The sequence below is a fragment of the Asterias rubens genome, unplaced genomic scaffold (assembly GCF_902459465.1).
Source record: "Asterias rubens unplaced genomic scaffold, eAstRub1.3, whole genome shotgun sequence".
NCBI classification, from domain to species: Eukaryota; Metazoa; Echinodermata; class Asteroidea; order Forcipulatida; family Asteriidae; genus Asterias; species Asterias rubens.
The window spans coordinates 10,881-16,374 of NW_022985789.1; the positions used below are offsets into that span (position 1 = coordinate 10,881).

General features: G+C 39.6%; 1 long non-coding RNA gene across 1 annotated transcript; it reads right to left on the bottom strand.

Annotated features, from left to right (window-relative positions):
- Positions 1-846: 846 nt before the first annotated feature.
- LOC117306693 lies at positions 847-3,660 on the bottom strand. The gene is made up of 5 exons (XR_004520975.1): positions 3,631-3,660; positions 2,443-2,550; positions 1,705-1,819; positions 1,018-1,260; positions 847-908 (listed from the first exon to the last, which is right to left on the bottom strand). It is a non-coding gene; the product is annotated as an uncharacterized LOC117306693 (long non-coding RNA).
- Positions 3,661-5,494: the final 1,834 nt, after the last annotated feature.

Below are 5,494 nucleotides of genomic sequence, written 5' to 3' on the forward strand. Positions count from 1 at the left end.
AGTACATTTTTCTCCAACTTTGTGAGTTCAAAACACACAAATTGTGTGCTTGCTTGCAAATTGTACACTTACTTTTTACAAGAACATTTACTTGAATGTTAGATAACATCTGCCTCCGACATTAAATAATTAACATATCTACTTACAAATGAAATCAACAAGCTGGTTGCTCATTTAGGATTCCTTCATATACAATGCCTTGAAGACCGTGAGGTTTAAATAATAAAAATAACTTTTTCTCTCAAACTCTGAAGCTTTCAAGATTGTAATGAGAGTTATTTGCTACACTCTCGAAGTTTTAGGATATCAGCTTTTTTATGCTGTGAGATGAAAACATTGAGGTGTCCTAAGATGTAACGGGACACAAAAAAGGAAGTCAAAAACTTCTATTTATGCTTAACAATGTAGCTCATTGCAATCTTGCTTCTGCATCTCTCCTGCGCCAGGAGTGTCTTTTAGACAGACATGGCACATTATTATATTTGTTATTATAATTTATTATTATTAAATGAACTAACCATAACTAGGGGCGTTTAATTTGGCCATTGTCATCAAAATATGGTGATCCATTAATGATTACTCCATTTATACATCATTTAAATTTTCAGATCAATTTTGCCAAAGTGTACCTTAAATAAATTGGATCCGATTTGCCTGAACTAAATTTTGTAAATTTGTTTTAGGTCAGGCATGGTGTACAGTACGTTCCAGATCTTTTACTTATCATCATACGATGCGAAATAATTTCATTCCTAGTTTATCGTTTAACTTGAGATGAAATATCAATGGTTTGTACTAAAAAACTTTATAATTATTTAAAATTGTAATTTTGTACAGATACAGGGGTTTTGTTAATCAAAAACATGTTTCCTATCTTTTAAATCTGTAATCAATCTGTAGGGACAGACCTCTCATTTCGGGTTAGGCTGGTGCCAGCATTTCATCCCCAAAAATGTTGTGGTATGTGACGAGATATTCAGTTGGCATGAGTGCTGCAATCAATCTGTAGGGACGGACCTCTCATTTCGGGTTAGGCTGGTGCCAGCATTTCATCCCCAAAAATGTTGTGGTATGTGACGAGATATTCTGTTGGCATGAGTGCTGCAAAAACAGACCACCCTTTGATGTTAGTGTAAAACAAGCACAGGTATTTTACCTTCCTCTTGCGTAACCCTCACACATATAAACAGGTGATATGTAGACAGTGGGCTGACTACACGTAGTTGCAGGTCTCGGAAATGTGTGACAGGTAGACACCATCTACATATTAAGACAAACAAATGTTTATTATTAAGGTATATTTAGACTGTGACATTAAACAATGTAATTTTAGTTTTTCATGTACTAACAAAAGATAAAAATGATCGAGATCGAACAACGAGATGTAGGCATTTGAAGGAACAGCCATTATGTTGAGGTATGTGTAAATTTTGTTTTCAAATTATTTACTTCCCAAACCCCCCCCCCCCCCCCCAGCCCCAGAAAAGTTGTTATTATTTCAGTTTGTGTAGATATATTTAACAGCCAGGTGAGCGGAATGTTTTCAATGAAAGCGGAGCCTAATGGATCGGTCTATTGCATAAACTATCAAGACAAAGAAGTGAAAAAAATAAGAAAACAAAACTGGGATAGATTCATGATTGATCCATCAGCTTTCGTAATGTGCAGAATAGTTTCCGCAACCTTTTAGAGCAGTTTATTTACCTGATTCAATGTTAACGGTTAGGAAACTCATCAACTGCAGGTCTCTGACATCTACTTGGTTGATGAGTAAATCTCTGTGGAGCTGACAACCCTCGCTGTCTGATGACTGCCCCAGCTATCAATGCAAACAGAAAATACAATAACTCTTATTAAGCTTTGAAGTAAGATCAAGTAATAAAGTACAAGGGCAGTTTGAACATTTACTATTAAAGATCAACTTCAACATTTTTAATAGTAATAATAATAATAAAGGCTTTTTATTCAGCGCTCAGGTCAGTCAGGTAGTGACGCTCATGGCGCGTCAACATTATCACCCCTGGTCACTTGGCCATAAATAATTCCTTAAACTATCTCAGCTCCCTGGGAAGTATACAGCCTGTGCTGCCAAATACTAAGCTAATCAATCACAAGAACCAACTCTGCCCTCACAGGTACCCATTTACCCCTGGGTGGAGAGAAGCTTTTTGGACATAAGTGTCATGTGTAATAATTACATATAATTGAGTAAAGCTCAATCAAATTGGTTAAAAAAAAAATTAAGCTGTCCAAAATCTCAAATTAATGTTGGTGCATATAATTAAATTTAACTAATGACGATGAAAGCCCCGATTCTTTAGCTGGTATGTTTATAAAACCTTTTTGTCCGTGGTTTTTGTGGAGCCAAGATTATAAAAAGTCTAAAAAAGCAACACTTTGAACTATTAGTTAATGAACCCACATGTTAAAACTGGTTCTTACCTGTTGATGGGGAAGACCTTGCTGTACTTTGACACTGGGTAGCATGTGCATCATGCATCTATACTATTGAAGAGGTAGACTTCATCTGACAATGGCATCTGTCTGTAGCTAAACAAAAATAAACAATATCTTGTAAAAGAGGTGTGTTGTTGTGTGTCTTCATCTGCAGCAACAATTTAATAAGGCTTTTACCATTTGAGGGGGGCATTCTAGTCATCTCAAAAGACTTGATTTAAACAATTCAAGCAAAATGAAAATGATGGCACATGTTTATGTGATGTTTCTTTTCTTTTTAGAGGGGGGGGGGGGCGGGGGTTGAGGAATCGAGCAGGTGACGGTTATACTCTTTTTTTGTTATGAAACTCCCATGTTCTAAATTAATGGCACAGGTTTTTAGTGTTAGAATACTTTAGAGACCATAGTGGCCTGAATCAGCAGTGACCTTAAGCCAGACTCTTAACCATTGCTTCGTCCTTAGGATGGGACGTAAAGCCGTTGGTCCCATGTGTTGTGTAACGCATGTAAAAGAACCCAGTGCACTTATCAAAGAGAGAAGGGGTTCGCCCCGGTGTTCCTGGCTGTAGCACCTTGTGAGCCAAGACCATAAAAATTCTAAATAAGCAACACCTTGCGCTATTAGTTATTGAATCCACATGTTGAAACTTGTTCTTATAAATAAGGTGCTACACAATTGGGTCTCAAAATTCGTACCTTTCAATAACCTTTTCATTCTGTATAAATGTATATACTAAGCGCCTTGAGTACCTTGTTGGTAGATACATGTACTATGTAAGACTTCTATATTATTATTATTATTATACTAGTAATGCTCAAAGCAGTCGAAAACAGCTGCAAAAAGTTGAGCAGCTTCCACACAACCACAACGTCAAAATGATAAAGCAATATTGGTTTCATGTTTGGTTTTGTTTTATGGCAAACTAGGCTAGCAAAACAATCTCTGTGTTTAGTTGTTACCACTCCTGCTGTTAACACTTGGATGCGAGGGAAATTAGATATGCTCTCCTAATAACAGTGTCACTCCCCTCCCCCTTTCAATTTTACAGTTTGGTGGTCAGTAGGAAGTACAATAGAAGAAAGGAGGCAAGTTTGCCAACGAATGAAGGAAACTATGATAGATTTATGAACTAACAGCTGTTCTAATGTTCACGACTCGGGAGTTTCCCTTACCTTTTATCAGCGGGGTTGCTCAGAAACGATTTCAACAACCTCCACTATGGGAGTTTTGTGCACAGAGCTGTCGGAGACAAAAACAAAATGTACAATGGGTAATTTCGATCCCAGTATCATGCTCAATCTTCCAAATTTTACCACCACAGGATTGCCATGTTCAAGGGCTTCCCTCTCGTACAAAACTTAATGCTCTGACGATTTTTAAGGCGGGGCCAGATGCTACGGCGCGAGCAGGCACCCATTAGAAATTGACGTACACTGTGCGTGTATACAACGTATACAAAGACACGGCGCAGTCAGGATTCCAACAAACAATAGGGGGGGGGGGGGGGGTCATTCCAAAAATAGGCCCGGACAATTAAAAACTTTCAGCAATGCTCTGGAATAACTCTGGACCAAAAAATGCTAGGGAGATGCAGTTTGTACCTTAGTCATCCTGGCATGTTCCTTCGTCCATTTTTTTAAGGTTTAGGGCGACTTGCACACTTCTTGATAGAAAAAACCTCAAGTAGGCGGGGTTGCTCAGAAACGATTTCAACAACCTCCACTATGGGAGTTTTGTGCACAGAGCTGTCGGAGAGAAAAACAAAATGTACAATGGGTAATTTCGATCCCAGTATCATGCTCAATCTTCAAAATTTTACCAACACAGGATTGCCATGTTCAAGGGCTTCCCTCTCGTACAAAACTTAATGCTCTGACGATTTTTAAGGCGGGGCCAGATGCTTAGTCATCCTGGCATGTTCCTGCGTCCATTTTTTTAAGGTTTAGGCCGACTTGCACACTTCTTGATAGAAAAAAGCTCAAGTAGGCGGGGTTGCTCAGAAACGATTTCAACAACCTCCACTATGGGAGTTTTGTGCACAGAGCTGTCGGAGAGAAAAACAAAATGTACAATGGGTAATTTCGATCCCAGTATCATGCTCAATCTTCAAAATTTTACCACCACAGGATTGCCATGTTCAAGGGCTTCCCTCTCGTACAAAACTTAATGCTCTGACGATTTTTAAGGCGGGGCCAGATGCTACGGCGCGAGCAGGCACCCATTAGAAATTGACGTACACTGTGCGTGTATACAACGTATACAAAGACACGGCGCAGTCAGGATTCCAACCAACAATAGGGGGGGGGGGGGGTCATTCCAAAAATAGGCCCGGACAATTAAAAACTTTCAGCAATGCTCTGGAATAACTCTGGACCAAAAAATGCTAGGGAGATGCAGTTTGTACCATAGTCATCCTGGCATGTTCCTGCGTCCATTTTTTAAAGGTTTAGGGCGACTTGCACACTTCTTGAAAGAAAAAACCTCAAGTAGGCGGGGTTGCTCAGAAACGATTTCAACAACCTCCACTATGGGAGTTTTGTGCACAGAGCTGTCGGAGAGAAAAACAAAATGTACAATGGGTAATTTCGATCCCAGTATCATGCTCAATCTTCAAAATTTTACCACCACAGGATTGCCATGTTCAAGGGCTTTCCTCTCGTACAAAACTTAATGCTCTGACGATTTTTAAGGCGGGGCCAGATGCGACGGCGCGAGCAGGCACCCATTAGAAATTGACGTACACTGTGCGTGTATACAACGTATCCAAACACATGGCGCAGTAAGGATTCCAACCAACAATAGGGGGGGTCATTCAAAAAATAGGCCCGGACAATTAAAAACTTTCAGCAATGCTCTGGAATAACTCTGGACCAAAAAATGCTAGGGAGATGCAGTTTGTACCTTAGTCATCCTGGCATGTTCCTGCGTCCATTTTTTTAAGGTTTAGGGCGACTTGCACACTTCTTGATAGAAAAAAGCTCAAGTAGGCGGGGTTGCTCAGAAACGATTTCAACAACCTCCACTATGGGAGTTTTG